The following is a 23,876-nucleotide window of genomic DNA, read 5'->3' as shown; positions in this document are numbered from 1 at the left end:
TCCTCCTTTTCTCATTGCTTTCCCTATCTTCTCAACCTCAGCTCTCTTCATACTTTGCCCCGTCTCCACCTTTTGTCTTTTTCTTTCCAGTTTACCGCCACTCTGTCCCCCTTTACATCTCCTGCTCATCACTCTTCTGAACCCTTCTTCTCCCTGGTCCTTTTTCTACTTTGTGCTTTCTTCACCCCCCTTTCTCCCTCACTTCACCATCTTCTCGGACCCTCATCTTCTCCTCTTTCCCTTTCCTATTTTTATATCTGCATTGTCCTTTTCCATCACTCACTCCCTGAGGTTGTCGCCTACCTCTCTCCCACTTTATATGTCTACCCTCTTCTGACCGCTCCTTTCGTCACACCTTTCTTCCCCTTTATAGCCCATCTCTTTATCCCGCCCGTCTTTCATATTCTGCCATATTTTTCCTTTTTTACATTACCTTCCTGTGCTCCCATCATTCTCCCTTAATAAATTCCTTATTGTCTTGCACACTCTCCAGCCCCCTCTGCCCTTACCAATCCCACCTCTCTTTCATCTCTCTTCGCACCTCGCCATGACACTTCTCTCCCACCTACGCCATCTTCAATGACGTCTCTTCATTTCAAGAACCTTTGATGTTCCTAACGACACCTTGCCCTCAGCCCACTCCCTCACCCAACCCCCCTTGCTCTCTCTCTACACACTCTTACTTCACTTCCTGTCACTCTCTCCCTCCTGCTCCTTCTCGCCTTCCTCTGACTCTCCATCTGTCTTGTTCTCTGCCTGCCCCGCCCTCTCTAGCCTCTCTTCAACAGTCAAAGCCTTCTCTTTCTCCCCCCTCTCTCGCTCTTGAACCCCGACCCCCTCACACAGATATCTAAGCCTCAGAAATCCATTTCTGGGGAACCTTGGTAAATTGTAATTGCATTTATATAGCACTTGCGACCCCTGACGAGGTGCTGAAGCCCTTTACCCTGGGCAGCATGCTGCCAAAGTGCTGAAGCGCTTTACCCGGGGCAGCATGCTGCCGAGGTGCTAGAGCGCTTTAACCTGGGCAGCATGCTGCCGAGGTGCTGAAGCGCTTTACCCGGGGCAGCATGCTGCCGAGGTGCTGAAGCGCTTTGCCCTGGGCAGCATGCTGCCGAGGTGCTGAAGCGCTTTACCCTGGGCCGCATGCTGCCGAGGTGCTGAAGCGCTTTACCCGGGGCAGCATGCTGCCGAGGTGCTGAAGCGCTTTACCCGGGGCAGCATGCTGCCGATGTGCTGAAGCGCTTTACCCTGGGCTGCATGCTGCCGAGGTGCTGAAGCGCTTTACCTGCCGAGGTGCTGAAGCGCTTTACACGGGGCAGCATGCTGCGGAACCCACGGTTAGTGGCTAGTCATGTTATTGGTTATTGGGGTTAGTTTAGTGACTCAAGCAACTATTCCACGCATTCACTAGAATTTCCTTGGGGTAGATGAAGTAAATTGTAATTGCATTTATATAACACTTGCGACCCCTGACGAGGTGCTGAAGCCCTTTACCCTGGGCAGCATGCTGCCGAGGTGCTGAAGCGCTTTACCCGGGGCAGCATGCTGCCGAGGTGCTTAAGCGCTTTACCCGGGGCAGCATGCTGCCGAGGTGCTGAAGCGCTTTACCCTGGGCCGCATGCTGCCGAGGTGCTGAAGCGCTTTACCCGGGGCAGCATGCTGCCAAGGTGCTGAAGCGCTTTACCCTGGGCCGCATGCTGCCGAGGTGCTGAAGCGCTTTACCCGGGGCAGCATGCTGCCGAGGTGCTGAAGCGCTTTACCCGGGGCAGCATGCTGCTGCCGAACCCACGGTTAGTGGCTAGTCATGTTATTGGTTATTGGGGTTAGTTTAGTGACTCAAGCAACTATTCCACACATTCACTAGAATTTCCTTGGGGTAGATGAAATAAATAGCAGTTGGGTTTTAACATTGGTGGGGTGGGGGAGTGGTTGAGGTATGCGAGTCGATGCAGATGTTTATTGGGATTCTTCATGCTGATGTTTGGTGGGATTAATAAAATACAGATGAATGCAGATGTTCTGAACCCTTTCCATGTTACAAGCAATGGGCGGTTCTCGGGCACAGCCTCCTTGTCCTAGCCTCATCGCAGCCCTGGGCCCTTTGTGCAGCAAACCACTCACTGGTGTTGTTTGAAGACCTAAACCTTTCCATCAAATAGAAAACAAGCATTGGCATAGCCAATAGGTCTCGCCTTATAAGTGTTTAGCCATGCAACAGTTGATGTTGTTGCACCAAAGATATTGTGCTGCATAACTAAATACTTATAAGGTCCCTAAAGCGAGACCTATTGGCTATGCCAATGCTTGTTCTTCTAGTCTGTAGCAGTAGTTTAAAAAAAAAAATCGTGAGGGTCAGGTCCTAAAGTTCAGATTTCATAATCTACTTTAGAGTAATAATGAATGTGAGTGAAATGTTTCAAAAGTTCTTGTGTTGTCTTGTAAAGAGAAAGAACACGCATTTGATGTGTGAGTGAAGCATTGCAATTGCATTGTGCCCAAATGTGGACGAGCCATTTCATGAAGGGGTAATAACGTGCCTCTTTTCTCCAAACAGTGGTTCATTTGGTGTAATACCCAATTTTGTATCATTCTAACTCTCTTAGTTTTATCGGTGGCCTCGATTTTCTTGTGTATGTTATGTGGCATATCCAATGCCAGTAGGTTTTCCTCTAAAGTACTAATGCATTAAAAGACAAACGTGCACAAATGTGCACCGGTACATACCAGTGCTTGTATGTCAGAGCATACTAAATTCTGAATTTTTACTTTGACAATGATTATATTTCCCTTTTGACCATGCAAAAGAGCATTGGCAAGACCAAAAGAAAATCATGTTGACTTTACCAATGCTTGTTCTATTTAGTTGATAGCTAGTAGTCACATTTGCAGAGTGGTGGAGAAAGGGGTGGGGCCTCCGAACTCATCTTAGCAATCCCGCTGTGTGGGGCTTACTGGAGGTAACAGGAGGGGTAGTTGGCCCCCGTCCTTGGGGGCCAGCTACCCCTCCTGTTACCTCCAGTAAGTCCCACACAGCATGATTGCTGAGAAGTTGTCAGAGGCCACGCCCCTCTCTCCACCACTCTGCAAATGCGCCTCCTGGTGCTCTACTAGTTGGGAGATGAAGTCCTCTTGGCTCCAGAGGGTCCTTCGGGGCCAACAAGCCCTCCTGGTACCCGCAGTAAGTACCGCACAGAAGATTTGCTGAGAGGTTTTTGTCAGAGGCCACGCCCCTCTCTCCACCACTCTGTAAACGCACCTCCTGGTGCACTACTAGTTGGGGAATGAAGTCCCCTTGGCTCTTCAGGGTCCTTGGGGGCCAACTAGCCCTCCTGTTACCTCCAGTAAGACCCACACAGCTGTATTACTGAGAGGTCGTCAGAGGCCAAGCCTCCTTTCTCCACCACTCTGCAAACGTGGCTCCTGGTGCACTACTACTTCGGGGATGAAGTCCACTTTAGTCCTGAGGCAGTCAGGAGGCAAGGGGACCTCTTTCCCCCACCAGCAGTGCGTGGAGAGGCCCGGTTGCAGAGAGGTCGAGAAATAGGGTGTGGCCTCCAACCACCTATCAGCAATACCACTGAGTGGGGCATACTGGAGCTAACAGGAGGTCTTGTTGGCCCCTGAAGAACCTCGGCAGCCAAGGAGATTTCATTCTCTAACCGAGACTGCACCAGGAAGGGCATTTGCAGAGTAGTGGAGAGATGGGGGGGGCTCCCATGAATTGCTGGCTTTTTGTTGTTGCATTTTTTCTTTTTAAGGAAGGGGGGCCATTTGATCTCCCTTCCCTGGACCATTTTGGGCCCTGGTGACCCCATTCCCTGAGGCCTGATCTTTAAAAAAAAAAATGATCAAAAAAGGAGCCTCCCAGGCCAATTTTGGCCCGGAGACCTCATCCCCCAGGGCCTGGCTTTTCTTGTTTTTTTCTATACTTCAAACAGAGGGGAGCTTTGGGGCCCCCCTTTGCTGGGCTGTTTTGTGCCCAAGGGAACCCATCCCCCGGGGTCAGGCCTTCATAATTTTTTTTTCAATGGGGAGGGGGCCCAAGTGGCCCCCTCCCCTAGCCGATATCGCCCCGGGGACCCCATCCCATGGGGCATGGCCAGCTCGTTGGGAACCGCAGCGGAGCCTGACGGTCCAGCTGTCCTGGCCGGCTCTCCTCCTACGGTAGCCGGCTTTGCTTCTGGACAGAGGGAGCTGATAACATACAGCTCCCTCTGTCCAAAAGCAATTCTGCCCCGCTTCGAGGAAGTAAGAGCCTTTTTAATGCTCTTGCTTCCACGAAGCGGACCACAGTTTGCTATGGCATGGCGGCTGTGGTGCCACTGCCAAACCATAGCAAACTGCAATGTCCTGGGGTGGGCACCCCGGGACATTGCTGGAGCCAGCCTTGGGGGTGGCGGTCACCAGGGCCATGTAGGGCTCATGAAGGGGAGCTGCATGGCCCCCCTCCTTTATTTAAATTTGCCCCGGGGAGGTGGTGGTTCCCGGGTCCGGGGTCCGCAACAGACCCCCTTAATAATTGTATTTGTGCCCGGGGAGGTGGTGGTCACTGGGGATGTGGGGGAAGACGTAGGGCCTCCCCTGCATTGTTTTTTAAAATAAAGTATGTGCCCCTGGAAGGTGGCTATCCCTGGGGTAGGGGGGGGAGCTCTACGGCCACCCCCGCAATACTTTCTTTAAAAAGTGTGCCCGTGGAGGTGGCGGTGCCCGGGGCAGGGGGGTGTACGAGGCCCCCCACATTATTGAAATTAGCTCCGGAGAGGTCCCAAGGCCCCCCATATTATTTATTTTATCCCCGGGGAGGTGGCAGTCCCTGGGGCAGAGGGGTCCTGCGGCCCCCGCCCCAACACTGGAAATAGCCCCAGGGAGGTTTGCGGTCCCTGGGGCTGTGGGCGGGCTTAGTGGGCCCGCACACATTCATAATGAAATGATGAAGCTATATATATATGGAGCTGCTTTCCACCTAAACTTGAGAGCTACCTAGAGTTCTCTGCTTCTTTATTTGCATAATGTATGTGTCACTCTATGCCTGAAAGGGTTTTGTTTTGACTTATACTGGGTGCTCCCTTGTGTCTGGACAAAGCTATACCTCTCTGAAGAGCTCTAATGAGAGTGAAACACGTGTCAGAGGTTGCTTTTATTAATTTCAGTTTGGCTTGGATGGTATTTCACCAATCCAAAGCCGTAATACTGTGCCTGGAGTGGTAAAAGGCTTTGACCATTTGACAGCCTGGCAAGGATAGCACTGTGCTAATCCTATGCTTAAAGACTTTGCTGTGGAAATGGTAAAAGACTTTGTCCCTTTCTATCTCGGCGTGGATGGCACTGGGCTAATCCTACGCTCAAAGACTTTGATAGCAAAGGTACCTGGTGGGCTAGTTGGCCCCCAGGGACCCTCAGGATTCTAGGGAACTTAATCCCCCAACTTAAAACACCCCACAGGGCGCATTTGCACACTTGTCACATCAGGCCACGTCCCCTTCCTGCAGCACTGTGCAAACGCACCCCGTGGCATGTTTTAAGTTAGGGGATTAAGTCCCCTTGAGTCCTGAGTGACCCTGGGTGCCAACTAGCCCACCAGGTACCTCCAGTAAGCGCCACACAGCTGTGTTGCAGAGCAGTGTAAAAAGGGGCATGGCCTCGGACCTCCTCTCTGCACGGGGCGCGTTTGCACCATGGTGCAGGAAGGGGGCGGGGCCTCCGGCGATTTGTGGGTTCCTTTATTTTCATTTCTTCTTTTTCCTTTTTTGGGAGGGGGCTGCATGGCCCCCCTTCCCTTGGCCACTTTTGGCCCCAGGCACCCCATTCCCTAAGGCCTGGCACCCTTTTAAAAAAAAAAGAAATTATGCAGAGGGGGACCGCATGGCCCCCCTTCCACGGCCAATTATGGCCCCGGGGACCCCATCCCCCGGGGCCAGCCTGCCTTTTAAAAAAAAAAAAATGTTTAAATTTATTTAAAGGGGATGGGGGCCGCGTGGCCCCCCTCCCGGTCCACTTCTGGCCCCGGGGATCCCATCCCCTGGGGCCGGCCCTATCCATTGGGGACCATGGGGGGAGCCCCAATGCAACCACGGTCCCGCCGGCTTTCCACCTCCTGCGGGAGCCGGCATTGCTTTTCCACAAGGGGAGCCGCTAACATGCAGCTCCCCTTGTGGAAAAGCAATTCTGTTTTGGATTTTGGAAACCTGCTCTCGCTTCCAAAATCCAAAGCAAGTTTGCTATGGTAGCTCCCGCAGGAGCCGGCCCTGGGGGGTGGTGGTCCCCAGGGCCATCAAAGGATCCAGGAGGGGGCCGCACAGCCCCCCTCCCAACGTTTGCAAAGCCCCGGGGAGGTGGTGGTCCCCGGGGCTCAGGGGTCCATAACGGATCCCCGCATTTACATAGTTAGTGGCTTGAGCCCCCTCACACAGGTAATTTGTTTTTAAAAAAGAGAGCCCCGGGGAGGTGGAAGTCCCCGGGGCTGCGGGGTGGCAACGTGCCCCCCTGCGGTTTTATCATCCTTTTCCCGGGGGGATGGTGGTCCCCGGGGCGTGTTGGGGGGGCTCGAGCCCCCCCACACATCATTATTTTTAAAAAATAGAGCCCCGGGGAGGTGGCGGTCCCCGGGGGCTGCGGGGGCCCCCGCTACATATTTTTTGCATGCCACCGGTACCTGGCCCACCGGGGGGCTTAAAAATAACAAAGAGCGGGAGCCCGCGCTTTGTTTTTGAAAACAAATTTGTCCGGATTCATGCACCAAGCACGAATTCGGCCGATTTAAAAAAAAAAAATGCTTTTTTTGGCCCTGGCAGTCCTTGTGGGACCCCCTGAGCAGGCCTAGGGGGTCAGGGTGTTTCTACCCTGCCCCCTTTTCTTTTTTTTCACCTTTGTTTTGCTGTTTTCTTGTGACTCGGTTCTACTGAGTCACAAGATGGCCGCCAACACTTCCTGGTTTGGAGTGTGGGCAGCCAATTAGAATGAAGCTCGTGGTCGGGAGGGGTCGCGAATCCACCACTGCCCTAGATATCGAACCTTTTATTTTTTGAATGTCTCAGCAACTACTGAACGGATTTACACCATTTAAAAAGAAGGTCGCTTTCTGAACCAAGCACTACATTTTTGCCAAATTTGGGGTAATTCCGTTCAGCAGTTTCGGCTGTAGCCTTACCCAAAGTTTCCTATGGGAAATAGATTTTTTTTACTCTTTTTTTTGGAATTTCTCAGCAACTACTGAACGTATTTACACCATTTAAAAAAAAGGTCGCTTTTTTAACCAAGCACTACCTTTTTGCCAAATTTGGGGTAATTCCGTTCATCAGTTCGGGCTGTAGCCCGTCTCAAAATTTTCTATGGAAATTAACATGGGGAAAACGCACTTTGGGACCCCCTTTTTTCTCAGCCCCCGCTTCATGAACCAACCCCACACTTTCAGGATAGAAGCTGACCTGGATAGAATTTTTTTGGGGAGAATTTCACGAAGATTAGTCGCCAAAGTTATTAGCAAATCAAAAAATGCTTTTCCTATGGAAACTAGGTTCTAACTATAACTACCTACTGGCGACCGCCAGCAGGTTATATATATATATATATATTCTGCTCCAAAGGTTGTCCACCAGGTGAGTAGCACTCGATCAGCAGCTTAATTTATGAAAGGCATGGAGGAGGATCCGCTTGTAGAAGCCGCTCCGTAATGGAATTGCCTGACGCGTTTTGAAGCTCCATATGCTTCTCTTCAGAGGCTTGAACGGAGACGGTGTGTGCAAACGCTGAACCCACTTCGCCATTTTCATATTGCACACCCACCAATGGGAAGCTCGAATGAGACTGTGCATTGTGGGAAATATGGTCCGGATAGCACACAAATCTTGTCCTGTATGGACCCTGCAAGTGGACTCGTCCTGAATCCTGTTTGCCGCTGCTGGCCCACATTGCCGACATGATAGTTACCATGTCGGATGGCCCCCATAACATTACGGGGTGGTGCACACTCCACGGCAGGACGGCCGCGTATTACATTCTGCTCCAAAGGTTGTTCACCAGGTGAGTAGCACTGGATCAGCAGCTTTATTTATGATAGGCACGGACGAGGATCCACTTGTAGAAGCCGCTCCGTAATGGAATTGCCTGACGCGTTTTGAAGCTCCATATGCTTCTCTTCAGAGGCTTGAACGGAGACGGTGTGTGCAAACGCTGAACCCAATTCGTCATTTTCATATTGCACACCCACCAATGGGAAACTCGAATGTCGGATGGTCCCTTTAACATTACGGGGTGGTGCACACTCCGCGGCAGGATGGCCGCGTATTAAATTCTGCTCCAAAGGTTGTCCACCAGGTGAGTAGCACTCGATCAGCAGCATATGGAGCTTCGAAACGTGTCAGGCAATTCCATTACGGAGCGTCTTCTACAAGCGGATCCTCGTCCCTGCCTATCATAAAGCTGCTGATTCGAGAATATTTTACCTAAATGTACTTTTATATAATGCAACCTAATTAACATATTTGTAAAAGGTCTTTGCTGTTCTCCCAGTTTTATTTCTATGTCTGGAAGCATCTGTTTTCATTCCAAATATCCAGTCAGAACTCTTGCAAACCACCTCCTCTGGGAGCAGTAAAGCAGGTAAACTTCCTACCCCTCACCATGTGCTCTTACTTATGCTGCTGTAGTTAAAATATCACAGCATTCCATTCATCTTTCTTTCTTGTTATATCACTTCTAATGGTTTTTAGGAAGTTTGCCTGCTTTACTGCTCCCAGAGGGGGTGGCCTATAATCCACGGGAATGCTTCCCATCCCGCCAATATCATATTTAACCCCATGAAGTATTTGTTCTGGTCAAAGTTTGGAGCGTATAGATTCCCCAACACAATATGACTGCCATCTAGAGTCCCATGAAGGAAAATATATCTGCCCTGCGCGTCAACCCGGCGCTCTATTTCAACAAAAGAGACCTCGTATCTGATCCAAACTGTGACACCCCTTGCAAGGACGGAATAGTTGGTATAGTATATTTGCCCCTTTCATTTCTTCCGGTTTTTTTTTTTAACAACAAATGTTATTGATTTTTCAAGGTGCCAATTGGGCGGAGCCCGGTGAGCATCAGACATGTGATAATCATATAGTACAAGTGCAAGGCACCACTTATCATCCCCCTGACAGGTCTGCAGAACATCAGACCCAAGCCCCCCGCCCCCTTCCCCCTGCCCACGCACCAAACACCCTATATATAACAGCACACAAACATAATGCAAATTTGCTCTTTTACCCCTGCACAGCACCATTTCCCTAAACCGGTGAGCTTCTCACAACCAGCCTATTTATTGGGTCTCGGGATATTGTGGGCCCCAGTAGTGACAAGTCGATGCCTGTTGCTTTCCAGTGTTGAGCAATGTCACGTTTGGCTAGTGTGGAACAATAGATGTCGTTTATATCTGTTCCCCCCTATGTCCTCGGTGCCATGTAGTAGAATCAGCCTAGGGTCTGCAGGAATGTGCCATGCCAACACCCGCCCCAAACAGGACCGTATGCCAGACCAGAAGTGTTGCAGTGCCACACAGCTCCACACTATATGAAGGAAGGACCCCTCCTCCGAATAGCATCTGAGATACACGGGGATTGAATAGCCCCCATTCTACATAGGCATAGGCATGTATAATATATCCTGTGGAGATACTTAAACTGAATCAGTCGGTATCGGGTGGAGACAGCTGAATAACGGGGACTGGCCAATGCTTCCACCCAGTCATCGTCTGTGAGAGTTGGCATGTCCGCCTTCCATGCTGCCCAAGTCTGGTGTAGAGTGGTGGTGGAGTGTGTAGTGATCATTTGATAAATCTGTCTGACTTTGTGCGCACCAAGATCCCCCATAAGTAACCGACTCTACAGTGGGTGAAACTCCAGAAGGGTTGTGAGACCCCTTATTAGAGGGGACACAGCGTGCCGGAGCTGCATTTTTGCCGCTTCCGATATAGTTAGATGGGACTCCTGTAAGAACAATATTTGTGCCTTGCGCCTAAGCAATTGCGCGTGCACCCTGTGCCTTTTTTGTACTGATCCTAGACCCGAACATTCCATGTAATTAAAGTGTATGTGTTTTGCTTATGCATCTTGTGATGTATATATTATAACAGATCGAGGTACGGGCAGGGGAGCAATATATAGGACTTGACATTGATTGTGTGTTAGATCATATTAATCCCTGTTGAACTTCTAATAGAAGGTCCAGCCGATGAACTGTGCCGGGCCAAAGCATAAATACAACAAAAAAACATTTTACTGCATTGAACTAGTGCATGCGTAGTTGGGGGTCCGTTGCTTTCGCCAGACACGGTATAGAACCTATCTATAATGGCTAGAGAAAGCCCGCCATTAATTGTATAAACATTACATTGCCATCATGATCACTGAAAAAAGGATATACATGTCCATAAGAGTGGGTACCATCACCGCTACTGTTCTATAGACACATGTGGAGGCAGGGCAGCAGCTTCCAGCATTCAGCATCTGAGTAGGTCATCAGCAGTCTAACGTCACAGTAGGGAACAAGGCGAGACTGCCCTTCGAGTCCGACCGTACGATTCTTCCTTACGATGAGTCAGAGTCCATATGCAGGGTATTTTCTCTGAATGTGGTTGCTGCAGCCAGGGCTTCATCCGTGCTTTTCTGTACCTATTAATGGGTGGGGCTGCGGGCCGGCTTGGAGTTGGAGGTCTTCACTTCACGTTGCGACGAGAACGTCGTCCTTACGTTCAAGTAGGATTGCTTGATTGATTACGATGGGAAGTTTCGGGCAGCGAGGCCGCGTCCATGACCTCCATCCATTCCTCCACATCTTCTGGGCTTTCAAAAAAATACGTTTTTGGGTCATGTATAATTTTTTATCAGGCAGGAAATAACAGTGCAGACTTGAGGTTCATATCCTGCAGTTTCTTTTTGACAGGCTGAAATGAGGATTGTCGATGCTGAACCATTAGGGTGCAATCTGGGTAAAATTACACCTGACTGATTTCATAGCAGATCTGGGGCTGCTCTCTTTGCCTTTTGAAGCAGTACATCCCGGTCTCTATAGTTCAGAATTCTGACAATCAGCGGTCTCGTGGGGTGCCCACTTTAGGTCTCCCGGTAGGTATTCTATGATCTTGTTCTATACAAAAGAAGTTCGAAAGCCCTTCAGGAGCTACATGATCTCTGAACCACTGTTCCATGAATGTGGCAGCATCAGATCCTTCTCTACGCTCCAGAAGACCTATGACGCGATGTTGTTCTGCTTAGCTCTGCCTTCAACATCCTCAACTCTTTTTAACCCCTTCGGTGCTCATGACGGAACGGTTCCGTCATGAGCCACGGTTGAGCTGTGCTCATGACGGAACCGTTCCGTCATGACCACGCCCGCGCAAGATTCCGTCAGCACAGCGGCGGAATCTGCGCAGCATGGAAGGGGTTAAGAGGCCTGTCACCTGTTGTTGCAGTGTCTGTATTTGTGATGCATGTTCCTTTTGCTGCGGTACAATTTCTGCTAGAGTATCACTATGATCCTTCACCTTTGATGCTAACTTAGTATGATCTGCCTTTAGCAACGTGAAGTCAGTGGTGAGCGAGCTAATCTGTTGTTCTATCGCCCTGCGGGATTCTTTAACTTCCTATAATATTAGGTCTAGTTTGTCCGGAGTCACCATTTCTCCAGTAGGTGGTATACAGGAGAGTGAGGGGGAAATGTAGGATATTCTTGCTCCTCTGTGGATTGTGAGCTAGAGGCAGAAGCCTCCTGCAGCTTCCCTTTTGGGCGCCCCATGTCCCTTGATGTATAACCCACCAGGTCTGCTATTAGCAAAGGAGCAGGACCGTCATTGCCACCCAAGTCAGAGCTGTGCCAGGCGTGTCTGGGTCGACGTTTGCAGCGCGGGTACTCGATTTGTCGTGGGTCTGGGTGTAAAACCCTTAATGTTCAGTCTGAGCTACCATTCTATGCGGGCTTCTGCCATCAGTATCAGTCGGGATCCATCTCTCACCTTAGGCGCCTGGCCAGATGGTGAGGACGTCCTTATGGGGCACTCTGTGGTATTTATAGAGGCTGGTGGGTAAATAACTGTTCAGTATTTAGTGAGCAACCGCAGCGATGTCTTGCATCTCACCACCACAGAGCCACAATCCACACACACCACTGGGCCGTTTTTAAAATTGTTCATTCTCGCAGGTCCCAGTCTCCTCGAGATTGTGGGGCAGTGGAGCCAGGGTCAGGAGAATCAGCAGTATCCCTCATGCATATATTGCCCCCACACAGTCGCTCCCCCTGACGTTACCACTATGCTTCGCCAACCTCTGGCCCTGATCTTCGGGCCGCAGTGGCTACGGCCATTGTGGGGGACAGGTGCAGAGGAGAAGCTCACAGCAGCCACTGCAGCAGTATGGGGGAGGCAGCCAGCCAGTGTCCCTTCAATGCCATCTTATTCTCATGCCCCCACGTTCCAGCAAGGTTTGCGCCCAGCAGCACAACGGGGTGAGGACACAGGTTCGGTCCGACAGCCCGCTTCTCTTCCTATGCCCTCTGTGTGTCGTCGCCCGCTCTCACAGCCACACCCAATGGCCCATCGGGAGTACAAGCTAGACCCCGGGAGGCCCCCGTGTGCAGGAGGGGGGATTTCAGAGGAGCCGCGGGTCATACCTCCATTTCTCGTGCCCTTCTATAAGTGCCTCACTCCTAGGCTCCTCCGGCATTTGCCGCATGCAATTTATAGTGCTGGGGGCCCGGGTTCGGAGCTCTCACCGGCGGGTCAGAGCTCTCACAGCAGGAAGCACTCCACAGTCACCAGGAAGCGGTGGGGACAGCCGGTAAGTGCTCGCCTCAGATTTCTCTGTCCTACAGCTCCATAGCAGCTCCATTGTGATCCGTGCCTCACTTCGGCCTCTTCGCCGGATCCGTATCGCCGAGCAATGGCGTCTACCACACAGGTTCAGGACAATAGCCTTTGGTCCCAACGGCAACTGCGGGCTCCCAAACAACATCTATGGGACTGCCTGGTGCATTCAGCTATGCTTGCCCGCCCTGACAGACTCGATAGACCACAGCATTCGTTGATAGCGCAGGATGATTATAGCCGGGCTCTGGAGGTCTCTTCTTCTGCGTCCGCCATGCTCGGCGGTTCGCCACGCCCCCCTGAATATATATTAAGGTTAATGTAAAGGTCACAAACACACACATTGAGGCACCCGTGCATATACTCATACACCTATGCAGTCATTCACACATATACAGTAGTATGAAAATGGAAGCCACATAAGACATTTTTACAGCGGCAAATATGTGGCATTTCTCACTCAGATATTCCCAGGCTACTGGTATTCTGATGACCGCAGCTGATGAACGTTCTTCCAAGGTACTCTAGTGGTGTAATGTTCTCGTGCATAATTTAGTTGTACACTCTTTCACAAATTGCTTTTAAGTACTTCCATTTGGAACTTGTCCCATGTGAATACTTCTTGGCAGTGATGCTGGGTATGCTGCTAATATGACACTGCACATATTTAGCTGTTACCTTCTTTTCCCCAGAAGGTATAGTAAAGTGCCTCTAAACATCACTTTCTTTTGTGCTGTTGTAGGGATATACATGCATGTTTTCGAAAAGATTGTGTAGAAAACTATATTTGTAAATACGTAACAACAATTAAATAGGTTGTTTTATGTTTATTTGTAGTGAGTGCAATCCACAGTGTTCCTTAATTGCAATGAGATAGTGTGCAGATTTGGGGGGTTTTCTACAATCTTTGTGATTGTTTTCCCCACTGTTCTATGATCTCTCCTTAAAAAGTGCATTGTTTGTATTGTATGTGTAAAGAAGCTGAGAACAGTAAAAAAGGGAAATTTATACACTTATTTATATTAATATATACCTTTATAGTATAAGAAATGTCTAGTTATTGCTCAGAAATATATCTTTATGCATTGATGAAACTGTAAGTTACTTTTGTAATTCTATTAATTGTAAAGCTAATAAATAGTTCAGTTTTCTTCTTTTTATGCAAATCAATGGCAGTGTTGAGGTAATGTACTTTACTAATTAGTTCTTGCAGTGCTGTTCCATAACTTTGTATTTTGAGGGTGTACCCCCAAGGACAGATTGCTACAGATTGCTACAGTTACTAACACTCCTAGGTACACATCAGTACAGCAACTCACAAACCCAGCTACACTCAGACAGAGGTACTAACAGACACAGGCTCATACTGATAGAGTCACTGACACACCTAGACACACATCAATACAGTCTATGACGCTCCCAACTACAAACGGATGTAGCCACTGACACATCCAACCAAATAGTAATGAATCCAATAACATACACAGGCACACATTGCTGCACACACTGACACACCCGGGAACGTTTCATTGTAGACACTAACACACACAGGCATACAGCAATGCAGACATTGACACAGCCAGCCAAACATTAATGCATCCAATTACACACCCAGGCATACACTGATGCGTACACTAACAAAACCAGAGACTTACCAGTGCAGACACTAACACACCCAGACATACAGAAATGCAGAAACCGACACACCCATCCAAACTAACACACCAAGGGGCATAGCAATACATACAGGGACACACCCAGGGATACTGCAATGCAGACACAGACAAAGGCAGCTAAATATGAATGCATCCAATAAAACAGCCGGTATACACTATACACACCCTGGGACAAAGCAATATAGAAATTGACACACCCACACCTATAGCAATGCAGATCAGACACCAACACAGCAAGCAAAACATTGATGCATCCAATAACACACCCAGGCATACACTGATGCATACACTGACACATCCAGGGAGATATCAGTGCAGACACTGACAAACCCAGCCAAACAATAATGCATCCAATAACACACTCAGGCACACACTGATGCATACGCTAAAAGACAGAGGCACACACTGATGCATACACTAATACACCCAGGCACTCACTAATGCATACAATAACACACCTAGGCATACACGCATGCACATACTGATACACCCACTCTCACACTGATACTCTATGACACATTAAAAGCACAAAGATAGCTCTTTGTTTGAGTAGATGGTGGTTCTAACAAGAACCATTTTTTTCTAGAAGGGTTTGTTAACAGTTTTAAAATTTTTATCTTGTTTTTTCTTTTTTTTTTAACAAAAAGTAAATAAGGCGATAAAAAGGGTAAGGATGGGAAAATGCAAATAAGCAACGGGATTCACTCTTCAACAAACATTGTGTAGTCTTTGAATGCAACAACAAGCATGTGGTATTTTGAGCAGTGAGTAACTATGTCAGTTAATTCCTCTCAGGCAGCTGGTATTTTAAGGAGTGCAGCTGAAGATGGTTCTCTCAAGGCTACCGTAGAGTTCGTCTGTCCTGTTGCACCTGCTTTCTCTCACATCATCTGGTTGTACACCCTCTCATAAATATTGTTTTAGGTGCTTTCACATAGAACTTGTCCCATGTGAATATTTCTGTGCCATGTCTCTAGATAGCTGCTTGCCACAAACTGTGCATTTGTCAAGTTTTGCTGATACCTTCTTTTCCCCAGAAGGTATTGTAAAGGGTTTCCATACATCACTTTCTTTTCTGCAAGGTGGTGTGTCTTCTTCACCCTCAAGAGGTTGTGGATCCTCATCTTGGTCGGACGGCGTAGCTTCAGCCATTGTCTAAAGGTACAACACAACTACTTCTCAATCCTCCTTCAAGAGACTTCACTGGAGAAGTGTCATTGGGTGTGATTTCCATGTGGAAGGGTGGGGTCCTAATGTATCCAATCAAAAGGAAAGGTTTGGGTGTGTTTTCATGTGAATTCACAAATCCGGTCAGTAAATTCACACCTTTGCAAATTGGTAAAATGGGTAATTGTTTTAAAAAAAACAGATATAAGGTGGTTTAAATAGACTTGTAAATATGTTCACACTGATGTTATTAATGACAATGGAGGGGTGTACATAAGCGCAGTAATCTATAAAATCCATTCCAATCCGCAGATTTGGACTCACTGATTCCTTCTGATCACAGGATCAGGAGTAAAAACCATAGAGTAGCAGCTCATTTATATTTACGGACCTGCGAAGGTACCGCAGTATCTAAAAATATTTAAAATAAAATAAAATGTCTTTTATTACATTAGCCATTACAAAAATGGGGTAACCCAAAAGTCAAGGACCTGGGTGTAAACTTAATACAAAAAACAGTGGTCCCAAACGAATTGATAACACAAAGCAATAATCCTATTAAGTTATATCATTCTACGAATCTGAGCTAAATAAGCAGAAATTATTTAAGATAGCTCATGGTATTCAATACAAGATTCCAACCTGAAAGCAGCAGCAACATCCAATTTTTGAATCACCATACATTTCTTTACACAATTTCATAAGTTCTATGATATTTGACACATGGTTGCTCCAGAGGGAACGTGCATAAAGCAAGAGTGCTAAAGGGTGAGTAAGTGAGAAGGAAATAATATGGAACACAGTGCGACAGATATTGATTAACTTCACAGGGAGACGGTTGTAAATCACCGTTCAAACGAGCCTGGTCACGTTTAAAGATATCACAAATTAATTATATATTTGGCAAAGCAGAATCAAATTCTTGATGTGGCACGTAAGAAGATTGCGTGTCCCAGGCTTTTCAAAAGGGGTGTCGACGTTTCGACCCGTCTAAGTGGCACAGAGGAAATTTGGGTCTTCTTCAGGACAAGGGGAGGGCGGGGCAACCTGAAGGGGTCCTAGGCTTGATTGTGTGCCTAAAATCAAAAGGGAGGGGAGGTGATCAGGATGTTGTCCATTGGATAAAAACGACAAAACCAACAAGCAAGGTGTTGGCTTACCTGGTATGAATCCAGGCATCCCGTTCCTAGTGGTAACGTGTGAGGACCAATTTTTTAAAACTTCATGTGTCACTACATGATATGCAGAACTGCACATAGAGACCATATGCGTGTCTCCCGTAATTTCACAGACTGCCAAACTGAAATTGAACAAGATTGGAGGAGTTAAGGGGGAAGAACCAATGCCAAATGAACGGCATATTAATTGTCCAAAAGGACAGTGTGTGTATTTGAATAACGACAAAATGTAGATCAAATGAGGTACCTGCAACCGTTTGAATCGGTCAATTCTGAAGGGTCACAGCCAATTTAGGTGGAGACCATCTACTTGTCTCACGTACAGTCGGAGGATCGCCGAACTGTAATAGAACAAATTGAGGAAGCGTAAGGACGGGATTCCCATGAGAACAACACTTATAAGATACGGGTAAGGGAGCCTCGTAAGAGGAATACCTGCAGCCGTCTTCTATCTCCATTCATGTAGCGTCTCACCGGTTTGTGGCGGATGCGCGTTCACCGTGAGCATATAAAATCACCGGGGCAACCATCAACGTGGTGACGGGGCGTCGGTAGTTGTCAGAGTAAAAAGACTAAAAAGAGACTCACCGGGGCAACGGGTGTTCTTCCAACCCAAACCAAATAAAAAGCCAACCATATGGAAGAGCAAGAATTACAATTATCAGTTACCTGGAGTTCGCATGACTATTCCGTGTTTGAATTATCATGTTTAAATCAACCATCAATCAGAGATTTTTCTCTTTTATGTATATATCCAGGCCATAATTAATTACAAAGGAAAGGGACTGACATTTGACCAAAAGATCCACAATTATATACAATAAACACATACATACAGACAATTACAGTGCTCAATTAGATGTCAGTACATTGGCCATGTCATATCGTACAATGAGGACAACATGTCATATGAAGCAACACTCAGCATCAATGAGAAAATGAGGGGGGTACATAAGGGTAACAGTGCCCACATATGACATGGTAACAGAAGGAACCAACTTCAAAGGGGAATATGGCAGGGCCCAATTGATCAACCATTGCACATAGTGGAGATCTGTCTATTAGTTTCCTCAATTTAATTCAACCCTCTGTTAACCGTGTCTAAAGAATATATCCATCTGCATTCTCGTTTATTGAGTATAACGCTGAGGTCCCCTCCCCTGGGATTGGGCATGATCTTTTCAATAACCCACCATCTTAGGCTTTCTGCAGTATGTTCAAAGCTCATAAAATGATCTACCAGGGGTGCTCCCGGTGTCTTGCAGCGTATACGCCTGCAATGTTGAAGAATTCGACATTTGACTTTCTGAATAGTCTGTCCCACAAACATAAAGTCACACGGGCAGACGATCGCATATATGACTCCTGATGTGTTACAATTACTAAAGTCTTTCAATGCATGTGTCTGATTGTTGTGTGAAAACTCCCTGATCTCTTTGGTCAATGGACAAGCTTTACATGATCCACATTTATGGTGTCCCATGACCGCAGGGATACCCCATAAGGTGGTCTGGCCAACAGTCCGAGGGGTAGGTAGTAGAGATCTGACCAGGTGGTCTCTTACATTTTTACCTTTCCTGAAGGCGTGTAGGGGAGTTGGTGTATTCCCCAATTCATCAGATACTAGATGCCAGTGTTGGTTAATTATCTTTTTGATGGCATTGCTCTTAGTACTAAAGGTGGTAACACACACCAGACGTTCTTCTTTGGTGTTTGTGTTTGATTTGGGGGTCAGGAGGAATTCCCTATGATTATGCCAAGCCTGTTTCCGTGCTTTTTTAAGTAGTCTGATGGGGTTGCCACGATCAAGTAAGCGGGCTAGAAGTCCTGCGGATTCATCAAAATAATCTTCCTTTTTGGAACAATTCCTCCGTAACCTCAGGAATTGACCGAAGGGTAAATTGTCCCTAAGGTTACGAGGGTGATGGCTAGAGTAACGTAGGAGAGTGTTCCGTTCGCTACTCTTCCTATAAAGGCTAGTGTGTAGTTTGCCAGATTCTGATTTTATAAGAATGTCAAGGAAGTTAATAGCTTCTCTGTTGAAATCACTGGTAAATTGTATATCCGTGGAACATGGATTGAGCCATTCTATAGAACTTTGGCGCCGTTATATTGATTACGTGCTTATCATTTGGCGAGGTGAGGATGAAGAACTCCAAAAATTCCACCAATGGCTCAATACATGTTCCACGGATATAGAATTTAACATCGATTTCAACAGAGAAGCTATTAACTTCCTTGACATTCTTATAAAATCAGAATCTGGCAAACTACACACTAGCCTTTATAGGTGTAAAGTTCTGGAATCTGCGAACCCGCAACAGGCAAGGGCCCAAACCTATTGAGGCGACATCAAAAACAACCTGGTTTTGCAAGGGGGGTCCCATGAGTTTTTGGCCCTGGGCTCAGCGGCCATCTAGGGAAACCTACCAAACCCACACATTTCTGAATACTAGACACCCGGGGGAGTCCAGCGAGGAATGGCTTGCGTGGGTCCCCTTACGTTTTCCTATCCAGAATCCCCTGCAGACCTCAAATGTAGCTGAAAAATCCACTTTTTTCTCAAATTTCTGTGTGGGAAAGTTCTGGAATCTTTGTGGATCCACAAATTTCCTGCCACCCAGCATTCCCCCAGGTCTTTCAATAAAAATGATACCTCACTCGCATGGCTGGGTCAAGTACCCGTGACAGGCAAGGGCCCAAAACCTATTGAGGCGCCATCAAAAATACCTATCACAAAAGAACCTGGGGGAGTTCAGCGAGGTATGGCTTGTGTGGGTTCCCCAAGGTTTTCCTACCCAAAATCCCCTGCAAACCTCAAATTTAGCTAAAAACATCACTTTTCCCATACATTTTTGCGTGGGATCACCGTGCCGGCACAAATGTCCTACCACCCAGCGTTCCCCTTGTTCTCCCGAGTAAAATGATACCTCACTTGCGTGGGTGTCCAAAGCAGAACTGGCTAAAAACTTATTTTTTTAAAAATGTAGCGCTTAGAATTCTCAATGCTATACTCTAAATCTCTATGTTTTGGGCTTTTCCTAGTCACTGGCCTTTGGCCCACCCACACAAGTGAGGTATCATTTTACTTGGGAGAACAAGGGGAACGCTTGGTGGTAGGACATTTGTGCTGGCACGGTGATCCCACGCAAAAATGTATGGAAAAAGTGATTATTTCAGCTAAATTTGAAGTTTGCAGGGGATTCTGAGTAGGAGAACGTTGGGGGACCCCAACGTTCTTTTCCCGGGGACAAAAACCCAGGTGACCCCCCTTGCAAAACCAGGTTGGTTTGTGATAGGTCATTTTGATGTTGCCTCAATAGGTTTTGGGCCCTTGCCTGTCGCGGGAACTTGACCCACCCACACGAGTGAGGTATCATTTTTATCGGGAGTCCTCGGGGAATACTGGGTGGGAGGAAATTTGTGGATTCACGTAGATTCCAGAACTTTCCAACAGAAATTTCAGAAAAAAGTGATTTGTTGAGCTAAATTTGAGGTTTGAAGGGGATTGTGGGTAGGAAAGCTTTAGGGGACCCATGCAAGCCATACCTCGCTGGACTCCCCCGGATGTCTAGTTTTCAGAAATGTGTGGGTTTGGTAGGTTTCCCTAGATGGTCACCGAGCCCAAGGCCAAAAACTCATGGGACCCCCCTTGCAAAATCAAGTTCGTTTGTGATCGGTAATTTTGATGTCACCTCAATAGGTTTGGGCCCTTGCCTGTCACGGGTCCTTGACCCACCCATGCAAGTGAAGTGCCATTTTTCTCAGAAGACTTTGGGGAATGCGGGGTGAGTGGAAATTTGTGGATCCACGCAGATTCCAGAATATTTCACCACAGAAATGTGAGGAAAATGTGCTTTTTTTAAAACAATTTTTTAGGTTTGCAAGGGATTCTGGGTAACAGAACCTGGTGAGAGGCAGTCAAGTCACCCCACCCTGTATTCCCCTGGGTGTCTAGTTTTCAAAAATATATAGGTTTGCTAGGTTTCCCTAGGTGCCGGCAGAGCTAGGGTTAAAAAACTACAGCTAGGCACTTTGCCAAAAAAGGGTCATTTTTCACTGTGAAATTGTGGTGTGTCCACGTTGCGTTTTGCGTCGTTTCCTGTTGCGGGCACTAGGCCTACCCACACAAGTGAGGTACCGTTTCTCTCGGAAGACGTTTGGGAAAGCGGGGTGAGTGGAAATTTGTGGATCCACTCAGATTCCAGAACTTTCCACCACAGAAATGAGAGGAAAATGTGGGTTTTTTTGGACAATTTTTTAGGTTTGCAAGGGATTCTTGGTAACAGAACCTGGTGAGAGGCAGTCAAGTCACCCCACCCTGTATTCCCCTGGGTGTCTAGTCTTGAAAAATGTATAGGTTTGCTAGGTTTCCCTAGGTGCCGGCAGAGCTAGGGTTTAAAAACTACAGCTAGGCACTTTGCCAAAAAAGGGTCATTTTTCACTGTGAAATTGTGGTGTGTCCATGTTGCGTTTTGCGCCGTTTCCTGTCGCGGGCACTAGGCCTACCCACACAAGTGAGGTACCGTTTTTCTCAGAAGACTTTGGGGAATGCAGGGTGGGTCTAAATTTGTGGATCCACGCAGATTCCAGAACTTTCCACCACAGAAATGTGACGAAAATTATTATTTTTTTGACAATATTTTAGGTTTGCAAGGGATTCTTGGTAACAGAACCTGGTGAGAGGCAGTCAATTCACCCCACCCTGTATGCCCATGGGTGTCTAATTTTCAAAAATGTATAGGTTTGCTAGGTTTCCCTAGGTGACAGCAGAGCTAGGGTTCAAAAACTGCAGCTTGGCACTTTGCCATAAAAGGGTCATTTTTCACTGCCAAATTGTGGTGTGTCCACGTAGCGTTTTGTGCCGTTTCCTGTCGCAGGCACTAAGCCTACCCACACAAGTGAGGTACCATTTTTCTTGAAAGACTCTGGGGAACGCGGGGTGGGTGTCAATTTGTGGATCCACGCAGATTCCAAAACTTTCCACCACAGAAATGTGAGGAAAATATGTTTTTTGACAATTATTTAGGTTTGCAACGGATTCTGGGTAACAGAACCTGGTGAGAGGCAGTCAAGTCACCCCATCCTGCATTCCCCTGGGTATCTAGTTTTAAAAAATGTATAGGTTTGCTAGGTTTCCCTTGTTGCCGGTAGAGCTAGGGTTCAAAAACTACAGCTAGGCACTTTGCCAAAAAAGGGTAATTTTTCACTGTGAAATTGTGGTGTGTTCACATTGCGTTTTGCGCCGTTTCCTGTAGCGGGCACTAGCCCTACCCACACAAGTGAGGTACTGTTTTTCTTGGAAGACTTTGGGGAACGCGGGGTGGGTGGAAATTTGTGGATCCATGCAGATTCCAGAACTTTCTACCACAGAAATGTGAGGAAAATGTGGTTTGTTTTTTTGACAATTTTTTAGGTTTGCAAGGGATTCTGGGTAACAGAACCTGGTGAGAGCCAGTCAAGTCACCCCATCGTGGATTTCCCTGGGTGTCTAGTTTTAAAAAATGTATAAGTTTGCTAGGTTTCCCTAGGTGCCGGCAGAGCTAGGGTTCTAAACTACAGCTAGGCACTTTGCAAAAATAGGGTAATTTTTCATTGTGAAATTGTGGTGTGTTCACGTTGCATTTTGAGCCGTGTCCTGTCGTGGGCTCTATGCCTACCCACACAAGTGAGGTACCATTTTTACTTGGGTAATTCAGATTTGCAATGCAAATTTTATTACCTATTGACTTTTGATGCATTTCTGCCTTCCAAATGAAAGACAATGTGTAAAAAAGAAGTCATTTTGAAAAATGACCGAAAATTCTCATGCTAGTATGAGTATTCCCAATTTCGGAAATGTGCAAATATCTACATATCTCTATATTTTTTTCCCATTTCTGAAATACATAGGTGTCTTTCATACCGATTTTTCCATGTATAAATTTTCCCAGAATAATTGCTATATACCCGGTACATAATAAAAAACCATTGCAAGTCACTGCTCAGTTTTTGGCTCTGGGTTCGTGGGCTTCTTAGTGAACCTACAAGTCCTATATATCCCCACAACCAGTAATGTCCAGCGGATGTAACGGTATATTACTTTCAAAGAGCTGTCATAATTAGAAGAAGTTGCAGGTAAAAACGTTGACACAAAAGGCTGTTCTTTTCAACTAATTTTCAATTTTTCCTATATTTAACTGTTAGTTTCTATAAAGAAACCTTGAAGGATCTACACAAATGACCCCTTGCTGAATTCAGAATTTTGTCTACTTTTTAACACTGTGTAGCTTTCCAGGATCCATTATTACTTTCATACCCATTTCTACCATTAACTGGAAGGAGGTTGAAATCACAAAAAATAGCAAAAATAGGCTATGTCCCAGAAAAATGCCAAAACTGTGTAAATAATTTTGGTTTTCTGACAAAAGTTTGTAATTCCCTAAAAGCTGGGAAAATGGTGATTTCAGCCCCACAAACCCTTTTTTGATACCATTTGCAGGAAAAAAACTCAGGCACTTTTATTTGCAGCACTTTTTTCGCATTTTTTCCAAAGAAATCAAAATTTAGCTGTATTTTGGCTAATTTCGGGGTCCCCTCCAGGGGAATCCTCAAACCCTGGGTACCTTTAGAATCCCTATGATATTGGAAGAAAAGGACACAAATTTGGCATTGATATCTTATGTGGTCAAAAAGTTACAGGGGCCTAAGCGTGAACTCCCCCAAATAGCGAAAAAAAGGCTTAGCACGGGGGGGGGGGGGGGGGGGGGGGGATTCAGGGGGGAAAACCTAGCAGCGAAGGGGTTAAAAAACAATGGTTCCATGGAGTTTATAGTTAGGAGATTGAATTTAAAAAACCTCAGAAATTCTCTGAAAAAAACAAAGGTTGCAGGGACGTTATAGTTCGGCAATAGAATAAAACAAAACTTAAAAATGTAACTAAAAAAACGAAGTTTACATGGCCATTATAGTTAGGCTCAGATTTCACTCGTACAATACCATAGAAATTCAGCAGTTTTAGTTACCTGAGCTAACTACAAC

The sequence above is a fragment of the Triturus cristatus genome, chromosome 7, assembly GCF_964204655.1.
Source record: "Triturus cristatus chromosome 7, aTriCri1.1, whole genome shotgun sequence".
Taxonomy (NCBI): Eukaryota; Metazoa; Chordata; class Amphibia; order Caudata; family Salamandridae; genus Triturus; species Triturus cristatus.
The sequence above is the reverse complement of the archived record's forward strand: the minus strand, read 5'-3'. Positions refer to the sequence as shown.